The sequence below is a fragment of the Chrysochloris asiatica genome, unplaced genomic scaffold, assembly GCF_000296735.1.
Source record: "Chrysochloris asiatica unplaced genomic scaffold, ChrAsi1.0 scaffold00244, whole genome shotgun sequence".
Taxonomy (NCBI): domain Eukaryota; kingdom Metazoa; phylum Chordata; class Mammalia; order Afrosoricida; family Chrysochloridae; genus Chrysochloris; species Chrysochloris asiatica.
The window spans coordinates 2,571,064-2,583,296 of NW_006408762.1; the positions used below are offsets into that span (position 1 = coordinate 2,571,064).

A 12,233-nucleotide genomic window follows, 5' to 3' on the forward strand; every position below is an offset into this window, starting at 1 on the left:
GAGCATTTGGCCCATATTGAGCACAAGCCATTTTTAACTCTTTTAAACTTTTAAAGGGTAAAAGAGCTGTGGGTGCGAGTCTCCACATCTCTACCATGCTCATCTTCACCAGCGGGCGTCTGCACAATTGGATACACTTGAAAACCAGACAATTCATCCCCCTGTCTTGCTCCATCAAGCAATGCTGCCTGTATTGGGGAGTATCTTGGGGTAGCTATTTTTACAGTCACAGGGGCAATCACTCGGTTATTAGACTGAACGGTGGCACAGGGGTTCAAGTGTAAGGGAGTCATTATTTCTCTTTGAGTTCTAGCCTCTCTTACTTTGGCTAAGTCAGCAAGGGCACCACGCCAGTGCTCCTCCTTTTGCTGTATAGTTTCAATCAATGCTTTCTTCCCTAAAGTTAAATATTTTAACTGACTTAAAACTACTTTCAGCACACATCTTAGATCTTCCTCAGGCATTTCACCATTAGTTAATGGGTAATTAGACTTGCACATGGGCGCTTCCTCTTTTTCAAGGGCCATGTTTGGGTATGGCCCTTCTTCTTCTGCCTTATCTACTACTGCCTCTCTTACTTCCTTGTCCTTCGGTGCCGGCGTCATTTTAGGGCACAGTTTCTCCTCTTCTTGTTCCTTCTTTACGCTGACTGGAAAAAGAGCACTGACTGGAGAATCTTGCCAGGCTTCATCCCCACTATTATTTTCTTTCTTATCCTCGTGTTTCACATTCCCCAATTCTTTTTCTATGCTCAAAGTCTGTAAAGATTGTAAATCAGGGTATATGGGTGGAGGTGGAGTGGTTGGTTCCGTGGAACTGCCTCCCAGATGATCGCTGCCAAAATCAAAATATCTCAGACAAGCCACCACAAAATAAACGTATCAGCAGGCACCCGGGATGGGCCATTCTTAGCATAATATTCTTGCAGCTGATGACCTATCTGATTCCTAAATTTACCATCAACACTCCATCCTCAGGGAACCAAGGACAGACAGTATTTACAAAGTCTATGAATTTACAAAACCGGCTATTATCTACTTTTGCACCTCTGCTACGTAGCATTTCTTTCAACATATTTACATACCGTGCTCTTTCCGGTTTGTTTCTCATACTTACCTGATCGGATTGCCCTCCCTTCTTTTAATGTCCGCGCGTCCTTATTCTTCAGGTCTGTTTTGGAGGGTCCTTTGCATTATCTCTCATATTCGGTCCCCACGTTTTGGGCACCACTTATCGGGGTCCAAGTCCTGCTCAGACCACTGCATAGGTTTCCCGAAGGAGAGGCGAGGATTAACGAACAGGCAAGGGATACAGCTGATTGCTAGTGACAAAGTTTATTTCCAATCTCAGAGTATATATAGGGTGGTTCTGGAAGGCATTGCTGTTTTGCATAGTTACAAGTCTGTCCTTTACTGTGAATCAGGGGAACTTGGGAAAGCTTTGTAAATCAGGTGACCTTGGGCAGGCTACTTTCCCTGCTGTGTTGATAAGCAGACATTGTCTGGTTAGACCCAACCTTAAAGCTTATTGAGGCCTGTAAGCCTTTTGGTCTTATACCCCATCAGCAAATGAAGGTCCCACGGACTTTTCTCTCACATGCTTTACTCCATTCGCATTATCACGGTCAACTCTACTTTGAGGAGACATCTCTTTCCCAGTCGCATTTTGAGTGCTTTCCAATCTGAGTGGCTCAATTCCGGGCACTATATCTGACAGTGTTTCTCTACTATTCATAAAGTTTTCAGTGACTAAATATTTGGAATTGGTTCGTCATTCTCTCTTCCTAGTCTGTCTTTGGAAACTCATCTGAAACCTGTCCTCCATGGGTGACTCTATTGGTATTTAAAATACTGATAGCATAGCTTTCAGAATCACAGTAACTTACAAGCCACCTGACAGATGAGTGGTGGCTGATTGGTTTTACATGGAAACAATCACTTTAAATTTCGAGGAGATCTGTGCATTTGTGTAGTAAAACCCTCCAGGGGTAGGTTGGGGTGACCATTCGCTCAGGCATCCCCTCTAGTCACCAGAATGGAATTGCACTGACAGTGAGAGACCACTGAACAGATACCAAAAAAAAAGAACGTCCACACCTGTATCTCCATGGTTCTCTCAGGCATTCATGGCTGTTCTGATCCTTCCCCTATTTGGTCTCTCCCAAGATGGCATCTCCTGGAGTAGCTGATCATCTTGAATTAGAAAGCAATGGATTTCTTGATTCTGCTACAAATTCCCCTAGGTATAAGCCTTCCAAACTTTAAGCTTATAAATAGTCCTTTGTATGTGGTTCAGAGTTCTTGCACCATCCCCTGAACCTGTTTGGTCTGGTATTCTGTGTTGTTGGTGACAGAGCTCCTAACTGCACGTCTACCTAATCCGCCATCTTATTATTTAATAAGATAGCATCATGGGGAGTTATTATATCTTAACTGCAAACCACTTGGAATCAAGTTGAATGAAAACTTTAAGTATGGCAATATTCATGCATTTAATCACTATTTTATGTGTTTCCAAGATGTGTCAAGCATTGTTTTATGGACCGAGGATGTGGAAATAAGAAGAGAATTTCTACTTTCCCAGAGCTTATGATATAGTGATATACAGGGGACAAGAAATAAACAAGAATACACACTTCTAAGATAATTCCTGATAATGTAAATCAGTAAGGAAAATAAACAAAGTGATATAATAGAGACTGACAGTTATGTGGACAATGCAGTTTTTTCTAGGACATGTAATAAGCAGAATGTTTTTATTCCCCAGAGAACAGAAAATCTATCTCAAATGCCATCAAAGTAAGAAATATGTTATTTTATTCTCTACAGTATTTGGAGGGTCAGGAGCTTTAGATATGATCCATTGGGACCTGACTTTGATACTCATAATTCATTGGTGAAAGTATCTAATAGGTGATGTATTAGTCTCATATATAGACACAATGTCATTCAGAGAAAGAAGATGTGACTCTTTATAAGAATGATATTGTTTTCCACAATGGTTCGACTATTTTACATTCGCATGAGCAGTGTATGAGGGTTCCAGTCTCTCCATACCTTCACTAGCATTTTTTGGTTTTAAATTTCAATGTTATTAATGCTACAATGGGATAATATCACACCACCACTCATCTGTCAATTTGACATAATGTGGTGGCAGCTATGCCAGCAATGTTTTAAATGCCAGCAGTGTCACCTATAGTGGATAGGTTTGGGCTGAGTTTCCAGACTAAGACAGATAAGGAAGAAGGAGAGGCAGACTACTTCTGAATGTTTATTCACTGAAAAACTTATATCATCAGAAAGTTGTCAGATATAGAGTTGGGAGATGAAAATACTATGAATAGCATCAGATATTGTCAGATATAGTGCTCAAAGATGAATCCCTCAGGTTGTTGTTGTCAGATGGCTCTTGACTGAAAGCAGAGAATACCAGGAAGATGTTTTGACTTCAAATGCTTTAGGTTGTGTGGATAATGACAAATTATGTGTAACGTTGTGAAGAATAGGTAATCCAGTACACTTAATTGTGCTCATGAGGAACCTCTATATAGATCAAGAGGTAGTTGTTAAAATACACTGAGGGGATACTGTATGTTTTAATATCAGAAAAGGTGTGCACTAAGTAATATCCTTTCACCATTGTGGAAAGCCATTTTCATTTCTGCTGTTTGACACAGTTCCGGCGGGAGGAGAAACATCATGCAAAGCAGATGATTCTCTGAAGAGGCATTCACTATCTCCTCTTTAGGATAACTCTGAATTCACTTGTAAAAATATATAATATTGCCATATTCACAACCTTTTACTATGAGCTCTGTAGACCTTGGGAAGAAACCAGTCTGGCAACAATTATCTCAGCTTCAGTGGTTTGATTCAAAAGGAATTGTATAAGCAGATCCCTTTCACAGAAAACCTAAGTACAAAGTAACTGAATTTATGAGACCACAAAAGCAGATAACAAACTGAAGTAAAGCTGACTGACCCCTATAGACCTCACCGCAATCAGTTACCAGCCAGAATTCACCAACTCCCACATTTCCTGCAGCAATTAGCCAGGTCGAGCCTTATGACTCTCAGCTTCAAAAGAAAGAAATATAGGAACACTGTGGCTAAGCAATTTAATGAATACTTTAGAAAAATAAAATAATTAAGTAGATGTTAGTAATACTTTTACTGTGAAAATAGTAATACATTATGTAGGAGAGAATATTGATAATTAGTAGAAACAATAAAGTAGTGCAATCATTGATGATTAATAGAAACTTACATTACCAAGAGGATGTAATCAGGGGTCTGATAAGTGGAAATGATTTGTGTAAGGTTTAACATAATCTTTTACTGGAAATAAGAAGAAACAATTTATCACTTATGTGGGAGAGAAGGTGAAAGTCAGTTTGAACATCAAAGAAATACTTTTGTTAAAGTTGTCTAATCACCGGGTGAAGGAATTTTGTGATTAAAACTGTGTTTTAATTCAAGGATAGATCAAAGTATCAATTCATTATGTTTTGTGTAATTTTAAGTATAAAAATAAAGACTTGCTGAGCTGGGCCAGAGAGAACTCCATCAGCCAACTAAGCAAAGACTTCTCCCTTGCTCTCATTTTCACTGACTCCGCGTCTCCTCTCATGTCCTGCGACCCCGTGAGAGTTGGACTCCCGCACACCATATTTATTCAACCTGTATACTGAGCAATAATCTGCAATGCTGGATTAAATTGAGAAGAATGTGACATCAGGATTGGAGGAAGACTCATTAAAAATCTAGAATATGCAGATGATACAACTTTACTTGCTGGAAGTGAAAAGGACTTAAAATACTGATGGTGATCCAAGGTTATAGGCAAAATCCTCACAAGCAGACCAATAAATATCATCATGATAAATGTTTAAAAGGTAGAAGTTGTCAAAGACTTCATTTTGCTTGGTTCCACAACCAACATTAATGGATGCAATAGTCAAGAAATCAAAAGATGTATGCTTTATGCAAATCTGCTCCAAGTGTTTAAGAACACAGATATCCGTTTGAGGAATAAGGTTCTTCTGACCCAAGCCTTGGTATGTTTAATAGCCTCATATACATGTGAAAGTTGGACAATGAATAAGGAAGACTATAAAGAATCAATATATTTGAATTATGGTGCTGGAGAAGAATATTAAAATTACCATGGACTGGCAGAAGAACAAACAAATCTCTCTAGGAAGATGTACAGCCAGAATGTTCCTTAGAAACTAGATGGTGAGCCTTCATGTTTCATACTTTTGACATGTTTTTAGGAAGGACCAGTCCCTGGAGAAGATCATCATGCTTGGAAATGTGGAGGATCAGTGAAAAAGAGAAAGACCCCCAAGGAGCTGGATTGACACAGTGGCAGTAGCAATGGGCTCAAGCATAACAATTGTGCATAGGGTCCCCATAAGTCAAAATAGACTTGATGGTTCCTAACAACAACAAAGTGATATCACATTGGTGTTTTAATTTTCATCTCTTGAGTAGCTAATGAGGAACCCTATTTGAGCTGTGGACTGAGCATTGGGCTTCTAATTGTAAGATCCATAGTTCATAGCCACTAGCTGCACAGAGGATGATGAGACTGTTTTCATAATGATTTACAGTCTTGAAAACTCTAAGGGGAAATTTTATTCTGTTCTACATAGTGTCTCTATGAGTTGGAATCAACTCAATAGCTAATGATAGTGAACATTTCTTCATATGTTTGTTGACTTACTGAGCGTCTTCTTCAGTGAAGTGTCTGTTCATGTCCTCCAGTAATTTTTATATTAGATTGTCTTTTAGTAGGTAATGTCTTGAAATTATCCATAAATTTTAGACTTTAGTCCTTTGTCTAATTTGCCATTGCCAATTTTTTTTTTTTTTTTTGTCTTTCTGTGGATTCTCATTGTACTCTTTTGTTGAAATCTTTTGATGCACATAATTGTCTAATTTTCATGAGGTCCTAGTCATCAATCTTGTCGTTTGTTTGTGTGTTTTCAGTTATGTTTCATAGTGATTTGTATGCCATGTATTTGGGTCCATAAATTTATCCCTATTTTTTCTTTGATGGCCTTTATAGTTTTAGGTTTTATAGCTAGTTCTTTGATTCATTTTGAGTTCATTTTTTATTTTTAAATGGTGTGAGATTTGGGTCCTGTTTCATTTTCTGCAAATGAATATTAAATTTTGCCAGCACATTATGAAAGAAACCATCTTTTCCCCATTTAATGAGTTCCAGCTCTTTGTCAAATATCACCTCTCCATAGGTGTATTGGGCTCCTGGTGTGGTGCTGTAGCATCAGCAATGAACTGTGAACCACAAGGTCAACAATTGAAATCCACCACCTGCTCCTTGGAAACCCTATACGGTGTCACTGAGTCAGAACTGACTTGATGGCACCTACCAAGAGCAACATAGGTGAGTTGATTTACTTTTGGGTTCTCATTTCTGTTCCATTAACCTATGTGTCTGTTTTTGTATCAGTACCAGGCTGTTTTTACTACCATGCTATGCAGGAAACTTTGAGATCAAGAGGAATGATGCTTCCTACTTTCTTCTTCCTTAGTAGTGTTTTGCTTATCAGGATTTCTTTCATTTCCATATGAGATGGGTAATTAGTTCTTTCATCTCTTTAAAGTATAATGATGGAATCTGGATCAGGTTTGCATTATATTTGTTTATTGCTTTAAGTAGTATAAACATTTTCATATTGTTGAGTGAACACAGTATATTTTTCCTGTAATGTAGGCCTATTTGCGTTTCTGGTAGTAGCCTTTTATAGTCTTCTTTGTATAGATCTTGCTGTTATTGTTAATGCTGTCAAGTAACTTACAACTTATAGTGACACTGTAGAGGGTTTCCAAGGAGCATCTGGTGGGTTTAAATGAGTCTTATATTCCCCTGTTTAGATTTATTCCTATCAATCTTTTGGTTGAAAACTGGCTATTGTAAATTGTATTCATTTTCTTTCTTTTTTTGAAAGCATTTATTTATTGTAACTTAAAAAAAATAAAACTATATCAAACTTTGAAAGTAATTTATTTGAAAACCTGTTACATGGGACTTTAAACAATTCTCTAAGAACAACAAAAAAAATCAGTAATAGTTTGCATGAATGTGGAAGATTAGTGCCAGCTGACCTCTCTAGTCAAGGAGACTGATGTCAATGTGAAACCAGACAAAAGGAAAATACTATTTGTTATTAAATTGTAACACCTCAAAGTCAGCAGTTCAAAACTACCAGCTGTTCTGAAGGAGAAAGATGAGGCTTTATGCTCCCGTGAAGATTTACAGCCTCAGAAACCCTGTACAGGGTTGCGGCATTGTGGGTTAATGCACCAGATTGCAAAGTTATTTGAATCACAAGGTCCATGGTTCAAGCTCACCAGTCGCTCCTTGGAAACCCTATACAGGGTCTCTATGGGTTGGAATAGACTCGATGGCACTTAACAACAACAACATTAAATTGTAATCCAGAGCCCTCCACAGAGGCATCCAATATACTTGGCAGCTGTTATTTCATACAAATACTTGAATATGGAATTGGTGGATGACTTCTTATGAGGTTGTAGGAGCAATGCCTGAAAATTGACTGGTTTTCCATACCTAAGCATGACTTACAAATACTCTCAAGGCCATTATGTGGATCCAGGCAATAAAAGCTTCACTAAAGCAGTGATGTGATGCTGCACAATAATCATTGAGCCGCAAGGTTGATTTAAATGTCAAGCTTCCCCTCAGTGTAAACCCTCTTCCAAAACTAAGACTCAATGGGAATACACACTCTGATTGGTGACCACACTCTTCATCAATAAGGAAAGTGAGGGAAAAACAGCAATGAAGCTGCAAGCTAAGCCCTACAATGTTCAATAGACTCCTGTGAACCTAGATGGAGACCTGGTTGGCCAGTAGTGCAGCTAGACCTGGGGACTCTTGGGCCCACAGTCAGTGACTAAGACACAGAGGACTTGAGTAGAGAGTGAAGCGTCCAGCTGATAAGAAGAAAGGGCATATGCACAAGAACACTCACACTTGCAGATAATACCCACTTGACCTAGCTTCAATGACTGGATGATCAGAATCCAAACAGAAGAAGAAAGAGAGAGAGAAAAAAATGAGTAACCTGATACAATTCGATGAACTTGACCTACACCTATGGATGCAATAGCTCAAAAGAGGGAACAAATCTTGACAGCAAGGATGATTCCCACCCCCTCCATACACAGAGTAGACAGGGATGGGCAACTTAGACATTGGCTACCCAAAATGGGGGCGGGGGTCAAAGGCAAGAAGTGACTGGCTTACAAGCTTTCGAGACAGAACCTAGATTCATAGGGTGTGAAAGAAGTTAGAATCTCCACTGATTAGTATCCAATCTGTCTAGGCGGGGCTAATGAAATGAAATGCAAATGGGTCTCTTGTGATACAATAGTGAAAAGTTGTTATCAGGACTGCTTGTGAGGGTTGGAAATGTAAAGGTAGAAGTTTTATAGCAAGGAGTAGAGTCATTAACTTTTCAGTCTAAGAGCGGAGGTCCCTGGGGCCATCAAAGGAGAAGACTGGAGAGCAGGACCCTACCCAGAGAAGTAGTGATGCCTGAGAGGGAGGCAGAGATGGTGATGTGGAGAGATGGAGCAGTTGGAGACTTTAGACCCAGAGAGGGAGAGGGGCTGTGTGCTGATAACTCGGGGGCAGGCTTGTAGTGTATTCCTTTTGGTTGGTTGATGATGCTTGGAGGGAATTGTAACCATGGCAACGAAATGATATACGATAGTATAAATGTAAAAATAATGTTCTCCCATGTAAACTATCACATAATTCACAATAAAACATTAAAAAGCAAAGCAAAACAAAAAGTCAATGTTCAAACTCATCATCCATTCCTCGGAAACCTATACAAGTTCACTATGAGTCAGAACAAACTCGATGGCACTTAACAGCAACAACAACGAAGTTCACCTTGAGCTGGTGCAGCAGGGAACCCTCACCCTTGCCCTCACTGTCTCTCTTTGCCTCCCCCGCAGCAAGCCTAGAGGGATTACCTAGTGGGGTTACCTCAGTCATGTAGTCTGGAAGGCAGATGATTCCTTTTTTTTTTTATTCCAATCCACAGATGTGCTTGTATTCTTCACAAGGCTCTAGAATCTAGATGCAGAAATGTTAGCAGCCTTGAGATTGTGCCCTCTGCAACTGCCATGGGTGTGTGCGGGCCAGTGTGTGTCTGTGAGACCCACAGACCTAGAGATGGATCAGGATGCCTTGGGCTTGCTAAGGTGACGAGTGCTGTTCTGTGGGCTGGGCTTTATTGGTGGAACTGAATAACGGTAAAGCCACTACAAGCACAGTGTCGGGTGCACTCACTGGCATCTCAAAAGTAAATCTCCTGAAAAATGTAAATGAACAGATTCCATATGCAGACTAGAGATGAATAACACTTAAAACATTTAAATATAAATTAAACTATAACTTAACTTACAACCAAAAAAACAAAACAAAACAAAAAAAGACACTCAGCAATTGAGACTGTTTAACACATACACAGGACACCCCAACACGAGGCCATTAAAGCGATGCCATTTTCATTGTGCCAATTTTACACTCATCACGTGCTAGTCCATCGTGTCCCATCATGCCGTCTGGCACTGCACTCCAGCCCGGGCCTGTCATCGTCCTCCTCGTAGGCCTCCCTGTGTTGGCGCCAGTTCTGCTCTCTGGGATTGAACTCCTTCAATTCCACCTGGTCCATGTCATCTGTAATCCTCACCTTCTGCCAAGGAGGGAGCAGAGCTCCCATCTGAGGGAGCTTTTCTTGAGAAAGCCACTGTTTTTCAGGAAATAGGACTAAAAATTGTATGATCAGAGTCCCTTTCTCGAGGGGAGCTTTATAGATGGGCATCCCTTCATTGTGCACACATTTCAGGTCCCCGTGCTTTTTTATCATCTTCTTGAAGCCACAAAGGGCTTCAGAAAGCTGAATTTTCATTTTCATGATCAAATCATGGCCTCGTCTTTGAAAGACACTATGATCCTTCTGATCAAGCACAATTATGGCATCACCAGGCTCCAGCTCAGGCTCCTGATCGTCTTCTCCATGAAATAGTATCTTTTGCCCATGTTTCATACCTTTTTCGACATGCACCTAGATAATCTTCTTCTCCCGGATCACCTTGGCACCGCTGCAGCTCTCGCAGCAGTCCTTGGGGTTGATGCGCTTGTCCTGGCCCTTGCACTCGCTGCACAAGGTCTGGATCTGCTGTACCATGCCCGGCCTGATCTGCTGAATGTGGATCTGCATTCCCCACAGTGGACACTTCTCCACAGACAGCTTCTTCCCTCCGACACCTTCGCGTTTCTCACAAATTACATTTTTCTGGAGAGCCAATTTCTTTGTGACTCCATTATATAAATCTTCAAGAGCTACAGACAACTGATGGACAACATTCTTGCCTCTTCTCTCTCGTGCCATCCGCCCTCCACCACCGAAGAACATGTCGAAGATGTCCATGGGTGATGAGAAGCTGGGGCTGCCGGAGCCGCTTTCCACCCTGGTCATAGATGTCCCTTTTCTTTGTATCTGAAAGCACTTCATATGCCTGGGATATGAGTTTAAACTTCTCGCCTTCTTCTGGATTCTTGTCGGGCTGGAACTTGAATGCCAGCTTGCGATAGGCTTTCTTAATTTCTTCCATGGAGGCGCTGGGCTTTACCTCCAGGATGTCATAGTACTGGGTCTCCTGCACCATCTTGTCTCTGCGGGGTGGAAGGGGAGAGGCCGTTCAGCACCCCCAATGCCCCTGCTAGGTCCCTCACCTGCACCCCCGCCCGCCGCTCAGTCCATCCGTCTGGGTCACAGCCGCTGCCACCGCCGCCATGGGCTCTGGGCCACCCGCGCAGGCCCGACCTCTGCGTCTGGGTACACTGCACTCCAGACGATCCCTTTTTAAGAGCAACAGAATCCTTTTTAATTTCTATTTCATCATAGTAACATTGTGAAATTGTTTTCTTTGATCTTGGTCTTGAAATCATCAATTACTTTTAGAAACAGAGTCACTGTGAAGAGGCCAATCTTGTTATCCTCAGTAATCTATTTGGTTGATTGAGGCACCACCCTGTCTGAGAGAGATTTGTAGAATTTTTGCCATTGTTTGTACCTTGATTTGGGAACAATGGCTAGTAGTGTGATGAGATATTCAGAATCCAACACAAAATTGTCTTTGCTCACAGTGTTGCACAGTGCCCCAGTGAAGAGGTTGCCCATGAACTTTGCCAGAGTCTCCAGGTTCATCTTCAGAGTGTTTTTAAGTAGCCATTCAAGATTTCAGATTCATCTTGATTTGTGCCAGTTGTTTGTGAGAGTGTGCCATGGTCAACAGCAGCTGCTTTGCAGAGTATTTGGCCATATCCCATTCAGTGTGTCACAAAGAGTGTTCAGTCAACTCTGTTGGCACAGAGGTTCCCCCCTGAGCCTCCCTCTTTGTGTATTGCATTACTTCTACCATGCTATGAGCCATTCTTTTTATGAGCCTTCAAACAAAGTTACTGAGTTTCCCCAACCCATCAGAAAGATCAACAAGGGAATCCAAGGTCCCTACCTTGAATCCAAGAATAGTAAATTTGGCATTATAAGACAAGTTGGACTCAGAAGTTGCAGTATTCATCCTATCTAGAGCTTGTAAATTTTCTCTATCACCAGGGGTAAAAATTAGATAAAACTCTGACATTTTTCTGGTCTTCTTTTATGCAGCAACTGATGCAAACTGGAGCCCACAGGTCATGCACCAAGGCTGGCGCCAGACTCAGGTTGTGCTTAGCTTTGCTGTATGGGATATCTCTGTAGTTGGTGTGGGTGGTGGTGGGTGTTCCTAGGACGCAGCAGCTTCTTCCTATCATCTTCTTATTGTACTTTTCAAAGTTCTCTTTGTTAGTGTAAAGCAGGAGTTACTGTTGTTGTTAAGTAATGTCCAGTCGGTTCCAACTCATAGCACCCTGTATATGGATTCCGATGAATGTCTGGTGAGTTTGAACTGCTGACTTAGTGGTTTCCAGTCCAGTGTTGATCCTACAGTCCCACACCAGAAATCCAGCAATCCCATTAGTAGGTATATATTCTAGAGAAATAAGAGCTATGACACAAATAGAAATGTGCACATCCATGTTCATTGCAGCATTTTTCACAATGGAAAAAAGAAGGAAACAGACAGTGAGACAGTAATGTTTTTCTCTTGGTTTTCATCTGC

General features: G+C 40.9%; 1 pseudogene; it reads right to left on the reverse strand.

The window, feature by feature from the left end:
* Positions 1–7,140: 7,140 nt before the first annotated feature.
* LOC102834767 lies at positions 7,141–11,717 on the reverse strand (annotated as a pseudogene).
* Positions 11,718–12,233: the final 516 nt, after the last annotated feature.